Below are 20,330 nucleotides of genomic sequence, written 5' to 3'. Positions count from 1 at the left end.
GAGTGGAGAAAAGAAAGCAGCTGTGGACTATAATATTTTATAGGCTCACCATGCAGAAAAAGACAGTTCTGGGTAGGGAATATACCTGCATAAAAAAGCTATTTCCATCTCCCATAATCCTGTTTTTTTTGTTTGTTTTTTTTTTTGGGGGTGAGATATCGAATTAAACGTGCTAAGTACTTATAAAAATACATATGTAATTTGTACATATACATATATAGGTATTTTAAGTAGTATCTATGTTTATATATGGATTTAAATTCATTCAAATTAGCACTATAATAATGAAAAACTTGAAATAACTCAAATGTTATATACCTGTGTATATTCTCTGCATATAGCTCAATATCTACACATGAACATACGCACAGAAGGTAATCTCAGGTCTACAGACACCTACAGACTGTGGTTGACTTGGAGTGAATGGGCTTATGGATTTCGTTTTTTAATGTCCCTTTTAGTTGCCTGAAGTGTCTGATTTTTTCTTTTATTTTATTTTATTAAATTTATTGGGGTGACAATTGTTAGTAAAATTACATAGATTTCAGGTGTACAATTCTGTATTACATCATCTATAAATCCCATTGTGTGTTCATCACCCAGAGTCAGTTCTCCTTCCATCACCATATATTCGATCCCCCTTACCCTCATCTCCCACCCCCCACCCCCCACCCCCGTCTGATTTTTTCTGTAACGAGCATATTTGCTTTTATAATGAGAAAAAATTATTTGGAAGGAAAGGAAGAAGAAAACAATAAAAAGTGTCAATGGTGACCTTGTTCAGAGTTGTTTCTAGGCAGTAATAACAGGAGCCGAAGCTGGATGGCTGTGGGACATGACGAAGTAGAAGCAGGGAGTGTGAAAAATTCCTTTAATAATCTCGAGTGAGGGTGAGGAAAAATGGCAAGACGAAGTTAGAGTCAAGGGGAAGTTTATGCTTTCTCTCTTTTAGCATGTCTGTCTATCCATCTGTGAAAACTTGGCACTCATGCTGAGTTTTCCTAAAAGCAGTCTTACTTTCCTCTTCCATTGTCCCTTTAAATCTGCTCCAGGAACCAGTCATTTCTCTGGCTCCTCTTATGTAAAAGAAAGTTCTGAATCACGCTGGGTCACAGTCTCAGCCTCAGTTAGTGAATGTAGAATGTCTGCTCCAAGATAATAATCAGCTCTCTGAACCCGATTTACTGTTCCATCTTCTCCCCCGTGGGGCTGGCGTGGTCTTCCTTCTCTCTCCCCCCACCTCACCTTTCTCTCATTCCCTGCTCGTAAGTGCTTCTCCCACCAGGGTCTGAGGCAGGAGGAGGCGAGGCTGCCTCTGTGGTAAGATGGCTTTGCCCTTCTCTGGGCATTTCCATGGATTCTTTAAAGTTTCGTTTGGTGGGCCCTTCCAATTGCAACCCTTCAGCTGGCCTTGTCACCTTGACCCACCCTAAGTTCTGCCCTCAAACCCCACCCACCTACCCTAGGACAGCTCAGTACTGTTACTTCTGGGGTCTCTTTTTCCAATATCCTGTCCCTGAGTAGGATTCTTACATTTGGTCCCCAGGAGTGAAGTTACCTCGCAGACCCAGCCCTCTACCCTGCTGCCACAGGCTTGTCTGACTTTCTCAGGCACGAGCTAGGTCCCAGGCCCGCCAACCCCCAGTTGCAGGGACACACATTAATCTCTCCAGTGGTCCCATTAGAGCTCCGTCCCAGGGCTAGAGGAGAAAGCAGACATCCCTTCATCCCTCCCTCCTTGGGGGAGGAGGTCCACAGCATTCTCATTAGAGAACCATTTTCCACTCAGAAATCCTTACAGAAATCCTCACTCCTTTGACCCTCTTTTATCCTGCACATGAGTGAGGGAATTAAACATCATAATAATAGTTCTTGGTTACTCTACTTTGAAATTTCACCTGTGGCCTAGCATACCCTTTGGAATATAGCCTTTGCTATACCTTGGTGTTTCAGTTACACCTTCTCATTTACCATTTTGTTATAGACAAATAGTGAAGAGCCAGAGGGAAAAGCTTGAATCTACAGGAAAGAGGCCAATGGAATGGAAGGTCCAAGACCTTGGTGGGGAATTGTGAGGGAAGGGTCTCTTTCCCATTGTGACAGGAGGGAAGGGAGAGGCAATTCTTAGATTAGAGGGGGCAGGCAAAGAGTTGCTAGAGCTTCCATTGGAAGATTCCTATTTTCTCTATAAAAGAGAGGTTTACTGAAGCAGAGCAAAGAGGAAACGATTGAATTCGTCTGACTCATTGACGTGATGGAATTCCGAGGGAATTTCTGGTTCAGCTTAAAGGTCTGACACCTACTAGGCTGCTGAGTGGGCCGATAGGTTTCTCCTGCATGTGGAGAAGTCTAGGTTAACACTTCTGGGGCTGTCACTGTCGCTGTCAGAAGAGGGAAGATGAGAGAGTACATGTGCCAAAGAAAGAAGGGTATTGCCTGACAAAGGAGGAGCAGAAAAGCCCAAAGGTAGCCAGACTCCCTGGTTTAGAGAGGAAACATTTTATCTTTGCAAATAGACTCAACATTCAGGTTTCCATGTCCTGAGTCACAAAAGCCCCTACTATATACTAACAAGCACCCTGCTGAATTCTACAACTCAAAAGGGGAAGATGATATGAAAGAGAGGTCCTAACGTGGTCTGCAATTACCGATAGGTTCTGGGAACTGGGGGGAGGGAAGGACGAAGTCCTCGGGGCTTATTCAGACTCAGAACCCTCAGTCTCAGGACCTGTGATTTGTTCAGACCTGGTAAAACCCTCTCAATTTTGTTTGAGGAGTAGGTTGATAGCCATGATTGACAAAGAAACTGTTTGATGTCTCAAATACCGTGATCTCTATTGAATGGTAAGGGTGGGTGGGACTTTATTATTCTGTTGGCATCATCTATGACCAAGTGCCATAGCAGCTCTTGGCCATCCTGTACAAGACCGAATTACAAGAACTGAAACTAATATTTTGGTGGTAACCCAAGTCCAGGGGAAGAGGGAAGAGAAAGAGGGAAGCATAAGAAATTTCCTCAAAGTTAAATGGCTACTCACAATTGCAGGGAGTTAATGGTAATCAATGAACTACAATTTTAAGTAGGGGATCCCTTCTCAGCATTAGCTAAAAAAGTCACATGGGCAAACTCTGCTAAGCCTAAATGACAGACTAGTCTTATTAATACTGGATCTTAAAAAGGGTGCTTCTACTGAGGATGCTCATTTTAAATTGTTCCCGAATCTTTCAGTGAATTTCATGGGTACATGGTGGACTAGTTACAGGGCCACTGAGAAGCCGTTTTGAATGTGTGGAGAAAACAAAAACTAATTGCTAAAGTGGAACTTTCATTTTCTTCAGAACTCTCAGTCCTAGACATGTCACATCGGAGAGACAGGTGGGATGGGTCCCTGGTATTGTGGTGCTGGACGTGTGTACCCTGTTTCTCCAAAAATAAGACCTAGCTGGACAATCAGCTCTAATGCATCTTTTGGAGCAAAAATTAATATAAGACCAAGTTTTATATTATATTATAAATATAATTATATTATATTTATTAAATTATATATATTATATTATATATATTATATATATTATATATATTATATTATATTATATTATATTATATTATATTATATTATATTATATTATATTATATTATATTATATTACCAAGTCTTACATTATAGTAAAATAAGACCAGGTCTTATATTAATTTTTGCTCCAAAAGACGCATTAGAGCTGATTGTTCGGCTAGGTCTTATTCTCTGGGAAACATGGTATGTGATCTGCACACAATTTTCTCTGAAGGGATCGCAATCGTCAGTTTGAACAGAGTGAAACGTGTTCTACTGATTTTTAAAAGCGTTGCCGCCCATAAAAGCAACACCTTACAGGCAGTGGAAATGAAGGAAGGAAAAGATTGCCTCAATTAGGCTCAAAGCGTTTTGATTGCAATCCAGTTAAAATCTCCAGTGCTAATTATTGCCTGGATTTATTCAGCCGAGAAGCTTCTGAAGTTGGCTGGCTGGAGTGTGAGGTACTCCATTTTAATGTTGCAAAACCTCCTAAATAACCACAAAGGCAACTGTTTATGTCAATCTGCACTTAAAACACCTGCTTACTGATACTTGATGATATGTTTTGAGGCCTGTGATTGAGAGTCTAACACCTGCCTGATTAGACTGATGTTTGATCATGTTTTGAAACGCACTTCTACTATTTAGCGTGTAGCTCCACACTGCAATGCCTTAAGTGAATTGGATGCATCAAGGCTCTTGTTGTTTTTTAAAAAATAACCATTACAGAATAATAGCTTGTTTTCATTAGAGAAGAAACAAACTTTACAATTCTTACACTGTAACGCAGCATTGTTCTTTAAGGCAGGGGGTTGCAAAGTGTAGTACAAGAAGAACCTGCATTGAATGCCTACCCTCGACCTGCTGAGTCAGCATCTCCGGTCGTGGGGGCCCATGGGGTGACATCTTGTCCTGATTCCCAGAGAACTGAAAACTGCTACTTTAAGAGAAGGCAACTTTCAGTTGGATCCTGGAGTAGAACACGTAGCTCTCTGGGTAGAAACTTCTTGTTCATGTCTGTGACATTTGTCTGAACTGAGAGGTAGAGGTTTGGGTTTGTCCTTGGGAGGGCACTGGGTTTGCGTGTGAGCTCTCACATCTCTGCTGGCTGGATAGTGAGTCCCTGTGCCCAAGTCTAAGACGTGAGAGAAAAGTGCGCCTAAGACCGTTGGTAGGTGCCCACTTTCCCCTTTCATTTTACAAATGAAAAACTTGAGGCCCAGAAAGGGGAAAGGATGGACCAAAGGCCGTGTAACACCACGGTGAGGCTAGAACTCAGGTTTCATAGTTCCTACTGACTATTCTTTTTCCCAGGTGTGAAGTGAGAGCTCTTTAAGAGGCCAGGCCCCTCCAGGCCCCCTCTGCTTCCCTTCCCCTGCTTGTGTTCAGGAGGCTGACCATCACCCTGTGCTCTGGCTTCTGGCTGGGCTTGGCCAGCAGACAGCAGCAGCAGGAGAAAGGAAGAACCCCTGGGGTAGACGCTGTGGTGAGCTCACCTGAGAGCTTTGGTGCGGAGAGTGGCATAGTGTGACCCACCATCCTAGTGTGCCCAGACCGAAGGGTTTCCTGGGTCACTAGTCTTTCAGTGCTAAAGCCAGGAGACTTCCAGACACAGCGGAGGGGAGGAGCTCTTTTAACCTCCAGGGGCTCAGGACCGTGGTTAATAACCATGCAAGTGTAGTTGCTGTTGCCCTTTAAAAATAGCCACATACTTTATTTATTTTATTTTAAAAAAAGATAAAACATGATACAAAATTAAAATATTTTAAAGGGGCATGTTGATAAATAACTCTTGGCCTCTATCAGTCCTTTCCTTCAAAGGCGTGCTGTGACCGACTTTTGCGTGCATCCTTCCCAAGACATTTTATGCACATTTAGGTGTATAAATATATTATTTAAGATATCCAAATGGTAGCATACTATGCACAGTGTTTTTCACCATTTGTTTCACTTAATGGTATGTCTTTGAGATTGTTCAGCACGAGATAATAAAGAGCTGCCATATTTTTTTTTTTGGTGGTTGTGTAGTATTCCTTAGCCTGGAATACTTTGTTGTCATTTATACATTTAGCAAGCCACCTATTAATAGATTTTGACTTTGCTTCTAATTCAATGCCATCATTAATGCAGACAAGGCTGCAACAAATATCCTTGAGCTTCTGGGTCTAAGGGAACGTGCATTTATTAGGTTGATGCAAAAGTAATTGCGGGTTTTGCAATTATTTTTCACCTTTTAAACCACAATTACTTTTGCACCAACCTAATAAAACTATGAGAGTAAATGTCAAATTGGCTTCTGTCAAGGTGTACCAAGGTGCATGCCTACCAATAGAAAAGTGCCTGGTTCTCCACAGCCCCACCGGAAGTATACCTTCCAATTCAGCTACATCCAGAGGAGTTGTTTAAGCAAATCCTAACTTTTGCTAGTAAATCAGATCCACCCCCATTTTACTTCCTAACTGATCTCTTCCTGGCTACCCAGGCAAAACTATCCTCTAGCCAGAGCCATTTCCTGCCTTTTTTTTTTTTTTTTTTGCTACTTTTGCTGAGTAAGCTCATTAGCTTTAATTGTCTTCAAAATGATCCCCAGCTGTGTCATTCTTTCTGGCCCTGCAGAGTTATGGAAAATGCTGTCAAACCCAGGGGTGTGTCCGGAGGCACAGAGTGAGGTCTGTGCAACCAGTAGCCAAAGTTGGCAACCGGAGAATAAATCAGCCTTTTTTTTTTCCTTCCTTTTTTTGGCCTGAAAATAGGTCAATTCCACAAAGTCACAGCTATACCAGAGTTCAGACTTTACCCTTCTAATATCCAGAATTACATCTGAATGCACATCTTTCTGAGACGTTCAAAGTCTTGATCCAATATCCACCATCCCTACGTCTCATCTCCAAATAGTTTGTACATGTGGAGAAGTAGATGGGACCCTCTCCGGGTCTCCTCCAGCCAGTGGTGCTGGCACTGGTTTGTATTAGCATTTGAGCTGATTAAGTTTTTAGGAATTTTGTGAGCCAGTCGTCAAATATCGCCATGATTAAAAATTACAAAAATTTGCAAATAAATGTATTCATTAAAACAAAGGCAATAACTACTCAAAACACATCACTGCCTAAGTATTATGTGACATTTTATTTATGCTTTTGAGTTTTTTTTACCTTGATTGTATCTGTCTAGCGGAAACACTGTAATGGTGTGCTTCTGTGCGTCTCTTGTCAACTGCGTAGTTGGTACCGTCATTTTGGTAGCTTGAAATTAGTCATAATGGGAGTATTTACACCAAGGAAATTGGCAAAGGCTAGAAATCAGTGCTTGATTTATTGTTTGGTTGTCTAGACTTAAAGTAAAGGAGAAAATACTAATAATGCAGATTAACCTTAAAAGTCTGTCTTGCCTAGAACAGAAGTTGAAAGAGAATTTAGTTCAATGAACACAGTTTGTATAAGAGTGAGTTTATCGGTAGATCTCATCACATTTAATGGCAATAAATTTATTGGGAAAAGAGCAGACCGAGGTGCACTCCATATGTCAAACCATGGTTGAAACGCAGCCATAGTTTGACTACAGATACAAGTCTTGAGCAAAAATCCACTAAAGCATCCTGGGAGAAAAATATCAACTGTATGGGAATCTGTGTATTTTATTACTATCTGTAAATTGTGTATTGTAACTATCCATTCTTTATATTGGTAAAATTTACAACAACCGTATGTATGTATCTACATGCATTCACTTTTTTTTTTGAGAGCTGGTTATTAAATATTTACCTGCCCACCACCATCTCTAGCTCCAGAATTCTGCGACTATATAATGATTTTGTGCTATTATCTCAAAAGAAATTGATGCCATTTTCATTCGTCCACTTTCTGTGCAGTGGGCACAAGAGATGGCAAAGACGCCATTTGCCTCCGTGCTTAAGGAATCCAACCGGAGGCTGGAGAGTGTGTTTACCTTCACACAGTGTGTCACTCACTGATGACTAAGATGGGGATTAGGCCTAGTGCCGAGGAGCTGGCTCCTTGGATCTAGGCCCTTTCTGCTAAACCTTCCTTCTGTTCAGTGGCCAGAAGTTTTTGGCATTTTTCTAGCTGGGGGTTGGCAACCCTTATGGATTAGCTAGCCAAGTCCTCATTTATTCACTCTAAGGTAGCGTGTGCCAGGAACACATTCTAACTTTTAAAAGTTCTCTCTGTTAATCCAGGTTCTGGCCGAAGTCACTCTATAGAAGAATTCTTTTATGAAGACAAAGACACTGAAACATTAAACCCAAAATATGCAATTTCTTTCAACTTTTGGCATGAACTGAATATTTGTTATTTTGTTCCTCATCTGCGGGAGATTTTCGTCTTGCCCTACGTGACTCGGGTCGTAGGACACGTTCCTTGCAGCAGGGCCCCCAAGTCGGTGCTTCAGGGCCCCTGAGAAGCTGTGTGGGCAACCTGAGGGTCAGGATGAATGGGCCGGGGCAGGGGGGTGGGTTTCCTGAGCATGGATCATGGATTAGGGGGTGTGGGCCTGTGACATTTCTTTGTCATCCAGAATTCATCAGGGCAAATAAGAGATAGTACTTCTGCTTATGTAACTAGTGAAGAGATCTACTGAACGGAGATTAGATACACCAAGGAACCCTTAGGAAGGCTATGTAACCAGGTTGGGAGAGAGATTAGCTATCGGCTAAGACCAGAACCCCAACCACATTCCAAACAACAGCCTAGGGAAGCTCCTTAGCTGCTCTTGCCATCACTGAATTCTGGGCACCTCTGCTTATACCACCTCTGCTGCTGGCTCAAGGGCACTGGACACTCCTACCCCTAGTGATTCAAAACTGCTGCCATGACCACTGCCACACTGTCACAAAAATGCTCTGCCTCCTTTTTTGTGTTGTACTAAGACCTGACTCTAGGTCTGGCACCCATGAGTCTAGAGCCCTTGCCTCTGCTGAGTGGTAAGGGAGCCTGGGAAAAAGACTGGCTTTTTCAGGCTCTCCAGTGGGAAGAAGGCTCTGTGTTCTGAAAAACACAAGGGGATGTGCCGTGAACAAAGGGAGGGGATTGATTACTGGCTGGCCAGAAAAGGAAAACCACATCTCAGTGAAACTCGTCCACATGCTCTGCTGGGATGCTCTCACATGTCAGCTGGTATATGCCCAGGGACGTGGGAACCTTCTGGTCACCTTTGGCTCCATGGGACCACTGCCCACTGTGCCTCCTCTTCTCTAAGCAGGATACTGTCTGACCCACTTCTCCTCTTCTGCATCAGGGATGAGTCTGGAAGAGATGCTAGTGCAGTCTCATCTCTGTTGCATGCTTTCTTTTCTATCCCGAGGACAGGGCCCTGGGCTCCTCCGTGGTGGCCGGGGCCATGACGCTCCTGCCCCATTGCTCAACTCTCCTCCCCTACTCAGCACATAGTGGGTATGTAGTCCCATGAAGCAGAAGGGTGTAAGAAACCAGGGCCTGGGTCCTTACACCCTCATGTGTCCGGAGGGGTCTCCCCTGCTATGGCACAAGTCCTTTCAATACTATGGCTCACTTTGCCTTGGTGTTTCATTTTGAAAAGTGCCTCGTCATTACTTTTGGTTAGATAACTTTCAAAATAACGTGTTACATTTGTTTGGTGCTATGGAGTTTTCAAACGTTTCCATAATGATGAACTCATTTTATGATCTTACCCGCCTCTGAAATAGCCATTATCATCTCCATCATGGAATCAAGCCACTGAGGCCCAAAGCGCCCAAGGTCACACAGCTGCTGAAGGCCAGACTTGGCCCCCGTTTTCCTTACACCTCACTTGGTGATCCATGGCCTGTATCATAGTGTTGTGATGCTTCTAATGACAATGACATGTGCTGCTATGAAGAAGCCAGTTGCCCAAGATCCAGTTCCTTCCTTGACCGTCACACCTCTTGTGGAGTTTGCAGACCTCTGCCTGAGCTCTGTCCTGGCTCTGGGGCCACAGCCTTTGAGCCAGGCTCCCCCTGTAGGTGGCGAGGAGTTCTCAGCAAGGACAGAGTTGTGGATTGACTTCAGACCCACTCTTTGCCTGTAGCTCTCACTCTCCTCAGCTCAGAACTTCTCTCCTTCCTGGCTAGTTGTGGAATCTCTCAGAGGCAAGGCAGAAGCAGCTGGTGAAGTAGTCACAGCCCTCGAAGAGGAGGCCAATGGGTGGAATTCGCAACAGCCCCAGCCCTGAGGTTTGGAAGACAAACGACTTCTGTTTCGGACAAATGGGAGTGTCAGGTTATTCCAGCCTGATGAGATTACAGCTCAGAGAATCACGAGGACTCAATTCCTCCAGACGAGGAAAAAAACCGCTGGCACAGGGGCTCTGCAGGGCCTTCTGCTGAAGGTGATGTGGGGTCACAGGCTGAAAGGTTCCAGGGCATGATGGGACTAGGGCAGGAAGGGACTGGCATGTGGAAAGAGCCCAGAATATGGTAAGTGATGGACCCAAGGAATGTCAGGAAGGCTTGCAAACGGAAGCCTGACTTTGAGGCACCAGCTTCTGGGTCCCTCCTTTTTGTCTAGACACAACCAAGAGGAGATTAGAGTCTAAACGGAAATGTAGAGAAGTTAGGACGGTTGAAGGGAAGTGGTAGAAAGACAGAGGGGACTAAGGAGAGGCCGCTGAGGAAAGTGAGGTTCTTTTCTTCGTCACAGAATTCAACGGGGAGCCCCAAATCTCAAAAATCAAGATAAATAATATTTCCAGGTAATAGTTACAAAGATGAAAATTAATGTAAAAATAATCTGTGATGGGCAAAATAGTATTTTCGAGGAAGACTGGGTTGGTAACACTGCTGTGTGGAGCCGTACTGGAAACTTAGGCAAAGAAATTTCAATAATATTGATTCTGTCTTTATTTAAAAATTTGGCATTTTGTTCATCATGATGTGTTTTGCATTTTTTTCCAGATTTTTTTTTTGCATATGTGTGTGTGTGTGTGTTAAAACATATATAACACAAAAGTTACCAGTTTACCCATTTTCAAATGCACAGTTCAGTGACATTCATACATTCACACTATTGTATGTAATCTACCACCATCCATCTCTACAACCCTGTTCATCTTCCCAAACTCAAAGTCTGTACCCATTAGACATGACTCCCCGTTCTCCTCTGCTTCTAATCCTTGACAATCACCATCCTTTCTGTGTCTATGAATTTGACGGCTCTATGCACCTCATATATGTGGACTCCTATTTGTTGTTTGCGACTGGCTTATTTCACGTAACACAATGTCCTTGAGGTTCATCCATGTTGGAGCATGTGTCAGAATTTTCTTCCTTTTTAAGGCTGAATAATATTCTATTTTACAAATACACCGCACTCTGTGTATTTATCCATCTGTGGGCACATGGCTGGTTTTCATCTCTTGGCTACTGTGAATCGTGCTGTAATGAATCTGGGGACACAAAGAACTGCTCAAAGTCTCTGTTTCAATTCTTTTTGGCCATATACCCGGAAGCGGAATTGCTGGATCGTATGGTAATTTTATGTTTAAATTTTTGGGGAATCACCAAACTGTTTACTACAGCGGCTTTCGCATTAATTTTGATTTTTAAAAATAGCCCATTAGAATATGACTTATCTTGATTATTAAAATTGTCAAGACCTGCTTCAACCTAGCTCCAGGTTGATGATGCTCGAGGGTTCATCCCTGGTACTGTGCTGAATGGAGACACAGAACTCTTTACCAGAACCACAAAGGACCCCTTTTGGCTGGCCTGTTGTTTAGTGTTTTGTCCTTATTTGGGAAGATGATGCTTCGGGTTATTTTTCTATTTGTGAAACCAAGTAACACCAACCTGCTGCCTCGTGACACTGGCACAGATCTCTGAAGGAGCCGCCAGGGTTGGGGTGTGGCCTGTGACAAAGAGCTACCGTGCTGATTGATGGGATGCAAATTGCTCTGAGCAGACAGACATCGCACCTGCTGGCACTCTTGATGCTACATTTCATTAGCAGCCCTTAATTCTGCAGTCCCCTTGGCTTTCTTATTTGTTTGTCAAGTGAGTTTCTCTCCCATGAAACCAACAAGATTTTGATCACTTTGTCCAATCTTTACACTTTTGTTTTGTCTTGTTTTTATTATTGGTAAAAACAAACAAAAAAAAAACAACAAAAAATGAAACAAAACAAAACAAAAACAAGCAGTCTGAGCCCTGCCTGGAATAAAACATGACCTGTGTTCTGACACAGCACCCTTGGACAGCCTGAGCACATTCTGGAATTACAGAAACAAAGCTCATCTGAGAAACAAAACAGTTCTTTTCTATTTGTTGTTCCCGAGAGGAAAGTGAAAGTGGTCACTGATGCCTTTGGTGGCCACTAAGCAAGCTCTGGGGGTGGAAGGTGCCTTTGAAGCCTGACACATTTGGGAGACTCCCCTCCCCCCGCCCCCCGCCCCCAGACAGGCGCTCACCATTCACCTTTTCGGATTTCTCCCCCAAAGGGCAATTCACTCCTTGACTTTTTAGGTTAAATATGGAATCCCCAGGTTGTAATTTCCATTCCCATTTTAGAAGGTCTGATCCTCACGATGGACCTGCAGGCTCCATGCAGGCTGGTGAATGGCTGTCTTTGTTCTTACGCGCATCCTCGGACACAGAAACTTTCTGTTTACTCCTCACCTCCCATCCAGGGACTTTCTATTCTTTCCTCATCGGTGGGAAACTGGGTAGGGAATGGACCGGGGAGCAGAGAGTGGCATTTTACCATTGACTTGTGGGTAGATGAGCCACTTAAGAGCTTTGTGACTTAGTGTGTCCAATGGCTCAACGATAACATCTGAGTTCTCACTGCCTTTTGTCTATTGGGAAGGCTTCCTCTGATATGAGAAGAGGAGGTGTTGATTAAATATAAGGGTCTATGACTGGCTGACTACATGTATTAATTCTACAAGTAATTATGGGAGTACCTGACAACATTCTAGGCACAAAAGCTATAAGATTGCTAAAACATGGTTATGGTACAGTTGGGGAGACACGCAAGTAAATAGAGTTGATGAGAGTGTATGTTTAGTACAGTGCCTGATACAGTTCGACAAACAGTGGTCCCTGTTTCTACCTTCCTCTTCCTTTCCCTCCCTCCCTCCCTCTTTCCCCCCGACTGTCCTCCTTCTGCTCCCCATCATCACCACCATGCACTGTGCTAGGCCTTAGGGATACAAAGGTGAACTTGTATTTCCTTCTCTTAATTTGCTAATAATCCAGAGAGAGAGATAGACATGGTAACTACAATTTAGGTGTGTGTGAGTAAAAGCTGTCATACCCAATGGCCTCCTTAGCGACTCCTTACAACAACCCTTCGTGGATTAGGAAGCAGAGCCTCAGAACAGTCATGGCATTTCTCTCAGACAGGCAAAGAGCAAAAGCACTGCCAAACTTCAAACGCAGGGCATTCTGATGCCATTGCCAGAGCTCTTCTGTCTTTTGGAGATGTTGGTCAGAACAGGCAGAGCTAGGAACACAGAGGTGTTGATAAGACTTTCACAGAATGTCGGCAATTTTTAATTCTCCAATGAGTATGTGTAAAGGAAGAAAGAGCAACCAAAACCCGTCTTCTATGAATCAGTAGCAGAGAAAGACATAGACTCAGTCCGAGACTCCAGGATGTTTGCGTCCCCTTTCCAATTCATGTGTTGAAACTGAACCCCCAGCATGGCTGTGTTTGGAGACGGGGCCTCTTAGAAAGTAGGTTAAATGAGGTCATAAAAGTGGGGCCCCTAAAGGAAGAAACAACAGAGAGCACCCATTTTCATTCTCTCTCTCTCAGAGGAAAGGCCATAGCAAAGAAGGTAGCTGTCTACAAGTTAGGAAGAGACCTCTCACCGAAACATCTTGGCAGCCCAAGCAGACTCCTCCTTCCTTCAGAGTGACGGAGCCGTTTGCTGGCCCGACCTACTTTGGGGCTCTGTCCTCTGTCTTCAGTCGTGATCACTTTGCTTTGCGATTGCTCCACAGAGAGGTTTACCTTAGTTTTGAGCCCAACTCTGACTCTCAGTTTATCATTTTTCACATATTTTATCTACTGTGAGGTGACCTAGGGAGAACATCAAAGTATGAGCATCCTGTTTAAGATCCTGTGTGATTTCTAGCAAGAAAGCATCACAAAGAGACAGACGTGTCATTTAATTTTGCTCTTACGAAATTGCTTTCTTTCTTTTTTTTTTTTTCTGGTGGGCACAAGTGTTTGGAAATCAAGTGGTTACTACTCCATAGTTACTAATCATTCTGAGGTTTACTAGGAACCAGTATTTTCCAGATCATCCTGGGGGAGGGATGTCAACCATTCCTTCCTCTTTCTCCATTGCCCAGTCTTCTGATCCCGGCATCCCTCCAACCACAGCTCTCTGTGTTTCTCTTCCCACATGACCACCAACTCCAAGCGTCACCCTCTCAAGCAAAAATGGTAACGGTGCATCTTTTTATTGTACTTAAATGAGAGGCAAGTTGGGACACTGAGCTACAGTGAGGCACTGTTTGTGAATGTCTGCGTGTGTGTGTGTTTACTTATTGTCACTGCTTTTGAAGTGTGAGCTAAAGTGATTGATTCTGCCCACATAAGGGAGTCACTCCTGGACATGATGTGTACCTGTTGGTCCCTCCCTCTGCTTGTCCATTGGTGGCTTCTTAGCTTACAGATGCAAGCTGCTCTGTACAGGCTTTATAGACATTTGTGATTCTGTCTCACAGCCTTAAAGCAGAACTGGGGCCTTTTTTAAAATTATTATATTTATTGGAGTGACAATGGTTAGTAAATTTATGTAGGTTTCAAGTGCACAATTCTATAATACATCATCTATATATCACATTGTGTGTTCACCACCCAGAGTCAGTTCTCCTTCCATCAGCATATATTTGACCCCCTTTCCCCTCTTCTAACACCCCTCTTCCCCTTACCTTTTTTTGTTATTATTAACTTCTTTCTTTCTCAGTGCTACAGGATTATGTAGTTGTATCCATGGTTTTCCACACATGGTATTATTACAATTTGACCACCAAGGATCAAATGGAATGAATGGCTTCAGATGTAATTCTCTTGAGGTCCAGGCAGCTGTGTAGTAAGGCGGAAGCAATATGGACTTTTGCGTTGTTCAAATCTCATCCATCCATCCATTAGCCATGTGGCCTCGGACAAGGTCTGTGACCTTGATATATGTGAGTTCCCCTGTGAAGCGGGTATTCTAATGCAGACTCCCAAGGTTCCTGTGAGTGTTAATTAAACAGAAGCACGCAGCCTGTGCCTGGAGGTGCTCAAAATACATTACTTGTCCCCCCTCCCTTCCCAGTCCTTCAATAGCTACCTGCCAGGGCTTCACGGTCCTCTCACCCTACTGCTCCTCGTCTTTCTGGGTGTTAGTGTGAGACGTGACTCCTGTGGGTTCACTACCCTGAGGGCCTCCTGTTTCCATAATGCTGTGGCTGTGACACAACAGCTGTTGTTCTGGCTACTTAGGTGGTTTGTCTTGCTTGTCCCCCCACCACCATGATTCATTCCTTGGATAAGGGTCCAGGCAGTTGTTTATGACTACATTGACTAGGAGATCATTTTTAATGATCTTTAAGGCTTAAAGGGAAATGGGGTGGACTCCAACCTGCCAGAAGAGGGTGCAAAACTTGAAATTACTGAACACGGCAATGGGGACCATCCCTTTTCCTTGTGAGAAGGCTGACCAAGTGACTGAATTTCTGTCCTCAGAGAATTCACTGGAAGGTAAAGGGAAAAGAGCAGGCTTGCTGTTTTAGGCAATTCTAAACCCTGGAAAATCCAGACAGAATTTGGACTCTGTCCTTGACACAAGCCCATGTTCTCTTTTTGTGTCCTTCCTCTTCTCCCCTTCATTCTGGCCTCTCTCATGCCCCAATAGGCCTGACTTCCTCAGTTCTCACAAAATGTACCTCTTCTTCCCTCACGTTGAATATTTTGGTGGTGCCCAATTGTCAGACTTCCCACCAAGGAAATAGATCTGAGAAATCAATTCACAACAAGGTTTGTCTCTATAGCATTATTTGTAAACTCTTCCAGAGGCATTTGCATTTTAAGAGAATGGCTTCTTAATGGAATGATGTATTTCATTAGTCTGCGCTCTACTAATTGTGGAAAGAATTAATGGTATGAGGTGATGGCTTTACGAAAGCTATAGTAATACGATCACAATACGAAGCATGTAAGAGGTGCAAACCTCAGTCTGGTTCCACCGAGGTCGCACTTCCCCTGGAGTTTTATGTGCAGTCTCGGACTCCTCACTTTACAAAACACCTAGACATAATGAGATGCATTTGGATCAGTGGAGTAAAGAGCAGACTCAGTGGGCCTGGAGATGGTCTTGCCTCTCATGAGGGACGTCTCTGAAGAAAGAGATAGACCCATTCAACATCACGTTGCCAAGAGTTTCCTGGTGATGTATGTCCTAGTCCCGAGGCAAGTGCAAGGCTGAGCCTTGAACAGAGCTAGCATTACCTAGGTGAGAGGAAAGAAGTGAGTACAGGGGGCAAGGCCTTTATATCTTACAGTCATATAACCATCCCACATGGGAAATGGACATTTCATGGATTTGCTGTGGTGACAACTCTCTGTGGACTCCTGAATGCTTATGAGTATGAATCATTTTTATTTTATCTCTGTGGACTGAGTTCCCAACAAGATAAGGAGGCATCTTGCCAGATCTAGATATGCCATTAAGATGATAGAATACCTTCAAATGCTTTGAGAATCAAATTATTTTTACATTTGACCCCAGGCAATCTCTTTCTCCCAAAGAAAACTAGTCTGAAAGATTTATGTAAGGTATTCAAGGTTCTTTGGATCTTATGGACGCCTGACTCAATCTTTAGTATCACAGAGTTTGAGAATTAAATTTTCTATGAATTAGCAAGAAATGAGGGAAAACACTACTTGAAAGGCACTTGGGAGTCTTTCCCAGTCCAGAAAGTTAAAGACCAGAGTATTTTATGGGCAGTATCTCATAAGCTCTTTATATCCAATTATGTTCTTTTCCTATTTCTCTTATCAGAATTCTTCCTTTCAAGGATCTAAATCGATATTTAATAAAACACTATTTACCAGAATGTCATACAAAGCTTTGTAAACTGCTTATGACTCAAATAAACTAGACAATATAATATTCAATCACATAAAATCATATAAATGGACGTTAGCTACAGTTTAAAATTCTCATGTGACTTTTCTGCTACTCCTAAATCCTGTAAATAATACCAACAATACTGAAAATTAAGTATCTTTTATGAGTAACAAAAATTCTTCCTAACATGGTGATATAATTCCTTTTTATGGCAATTTACTGATGGACATTGATAATTCAACAAATATTGATGGAAAAGGATAAAAAAAATAGATACATGAAACTAATATCCATTAGAATAAAAACTCTCAGTAATCCAGAAATAGAAAAGAACTTCTTCAACTTAAAAAAAAAGAAAAGAAACAGCCTACACATCTACAAAAACACCTATAGGTAACATCATACTTAATGGTGAAAGATTGAATGTTTTCTCCTTAAGAGGGAACCAGGCGAGGATGTTTGCTCCCACCACTTTCATTCTGAGATCAGGGTGTCAGCATAGTTGGGTTCTGGTGAGGACTCTTCCTGGCTGGCAGATGGCTGCCTTCTTACCGTGTGCTCACATATCCTCTTCTTTGTGCATCGAGAGAGAGAGAAAGAGAGAGAGAGAAAGAAAAAGAGAACAAACTCTGTAATCTGTTCATATAAAGGCACTGATCCCATGACACCAGGGCCCCACCCTCATGACCTTATCTAACCCCAATTACCTCCCAAAGACCCCATCTTCAAATATCATCACTTTGGGGTTTAGGGCTTCAACATATGAATTGGGGGGAGGCAAAAACCCTGAGTCCATAGCAGTTGGTATTCAGTAGTAATTTTTAGTTGACTATATTCTCAGTTATCAAAACAGATGAAACATAATTTTAAAAAGACCTGTGTATCAGACATGTTAGTCCATCTAAAGATATTGTTGGGTACACAGTTGGATTTGGAATAACTCCTTGGACCTGGGTCAAGACCAGACATGGGGTACCACTGCTGTTTCTGTCTTCCCCATTCCAGCAATGGAGCAGCACCCGGTCACCACGTACCTACTCAGTGTAGGTGCCCTGCGTAGTATGCACAGGGGACAGAAAGGTGACTGGGCATGGACGCTGCCCTTAAAGAGTTCACATCCTCGACAGGAAGTCCGGGAGGGCAGGGGTTGTGTCTGGTTTATCTCTGTGCCTTGTCCAGCCTCAAACAAAGGTGCTGCTCTGTGGACATTTATGGAACGAATGAATCTAAACTGTGGCGGCGCATACTGTTTGAGCGAGACCTCTTTCTCAAGCCGAGGAAGAGACTTCTCCTAATCTCTTGGAACTCCCTCTCTTGCTTACGGTTGCATTTTTTGAGTCAAAAAATACAGAGAAATTGGGAATAATGCTCAAAATCCAGGCTGAAGCAAACGTGTAAATAGGAAAACATTGTCTCTAATTTCCATCCTTCTTTTCTCTGTCCTATTCTGCAGAACTTTAATCTACTCATCAAAGGCACAAGTCAGCAAGTTTTTTGTTTGTGTGTTTGTTTTGGTAAAGGGCCAGGTAGTAAATATTGTAGACTTTCCAGTCAATTAGGTCTCTTTTGAAAGTACTCAACTCTGCTGTTATGCCAAAGTAGTCATTGACACTATGTATACAAATGGGTATGACTGCGTTCCAATGAAACTTTATTTATAAGAATAAGAATTGGGATTATTTGGCCTGTGAACCATAGCTTGTTGACTCCTGCTGTAGGGTGAAATCCATTAGTCAGCATTCAATGAAGTCATGGAAGTTACACATCAACCTTTAGGTAGTGGGACTGCTACTCAGTGAAGGCCTTCAGTTGTCTGAAGAACCTTCTTGAGATATATTTTGAGTCATACATGGAAGTACATGATTCAGAAGGTGGGGAAGCCATTCTGGGACTGACCATACTGACATTCATGGCGTATCTATGGTACCCCGACTCTTACAACTTGGGTAGTGTTGTTTGGTAGAGAAGTGTGTGGTAAGCACTCTTTCAGTGGCGTGGTATGGATGGAAGCTAGATTGCATTTGGTGGCAGCGTAAATGGGAGGTGATAGCAGAATTGGAGGCAGGTATAGAACATGTGTCAGGAGTCCCCAAGGCCCCCATGTTTAGAGATATATTAGAAACACCCACGGGACTCAGCATGTAACTGTACTCATTACTAAGATTTATTACAGTAATGTAATAAGGGTATCCATCTAATCATAAGGGGAAAAGACACAGGCAGAGTCTGGAGGAATCCATATTCAGGCTTCCTTACACTCTCTTCCTCTCCTGCGAGGTCACAGAATGCTCACTTTTCCCCATCAATGAAATGCAGTGTTATGTGTGTGGTATTTCTGCCTAGGGAATTCCATTAGAGTCTCAGTGCCCCAGGTTTTTACTGGGGGCTGCTCCCTTAGGCACCCACTGCGTAGCATGTACCAAAATTCCAGGCTTCTGAAAGGAAAGCAGGTGTTCAGCATAAACCACCCTGTTTGCATAACTGGTTCAGACATTGTAAACCACCCTTATCATTTAGGGAACCGTTTGAGTGTCTCACTCTCAGATGCCAATCTTGGAAGCCGACATTTCTATGGGTAGCAGTCTCAGGCCTGCTATGTTAACTCTTTTCTACACACACCTCTACTCTGAGACACTTGAATAAATAAGGATAGAAGAATGATAAGGCAAGACAAAAAGGTCAGGGCTATTTTGCGTCTTGGATGAATGTTGAGTCTTCATATCACAGTGTACACACCCCAGGGGGGTGATGTGATGTGGTGCCTCCCACACTCTGCCTCCCACACAGCATGGCGTCTCCTTGGTTCTTATTGACTGTTGTTGATCATGCTGGTTTGAAACGACTTCTCCCGGGTCTCCCTGCCTGCAGCCCCCTTGTTACAAACATTATGCACAGGCCAACAGGACATGCCTTCTCGGCTCCCCATTTTTCTTGTGTTATTGCTCGTGTCAAAAAATTGAAACTGCCTCCTTTACTAAGAAAGTTGAGATTTTATATTTACTTAACCTTATTTACTTATCTTTCCCTTCTTCTTTCTTGACTCAGAGAATAAAGAATCCCTCTTTCTGCTGAAGGCTGATGCCACCAGCTGTGTTCTAGATCTCCTTGTCTATTCCTCCCCTCCCATAACTAGGATCTTGTTCCATAACTTATCTCTCTTCTCCTCTATTCACTCTCCCCCTCTTTACTGGCGTTTTACCCTTAGGACACAAACATTGTGTTTAAGTCTTTCCCATCATTAAAAAAAACGCTCAAACGAAACTCTCCTGTGCCCTGTTTAGCGGCTGTCCTTTCTCCTTCCATTCTCATTCAAACGTCTTAAAAAACTTATTTCTTCCACCCCCCCCACCCCCCACCCCCCTTACCCTCTGGCAACCACTAAACTATTATCTGTGTCTATGATGAACACACAATGGGATTTACAGATGATGTAATACAGAATTGTACACCTGAAATCTATGTAATTTTACTAACAATTGTCACCCCAATAAATTTAATAAAATAAAATTTAAAAAAACCGACAAAAAAAACCACAAAAAACTTATTTCTTAATCATCTCCTCACCTCAAACTCAATCTTCATTACACCATCATTTGACTCCCACTTACCGGGTTCTATAGAATGGTAGACGCCTCTGAGCACCTAATTACCAAACCCAGTGGCACTTTCTGTTCATTATCTTCCTTGACCTCTC

The sequence above is a fragment of the Rhinolophus sinicus genome, linkage group LG11 (assembly GCF_036562045.2).
Source record: "Rhinolophus sinicus isolate RSC01 linkage group LG11, ASM3656204v1, whole genome shotgun sequence".
Lineage (NCBI taxonomy): Eukaryota > Metazoa > Chordata > Mammalia > Chiroptera > Rhinolophidae > Rhinolophus > Rhinolophus sinicus.
Note: the sequence above shows the minus strand (reverse complement) of the source record.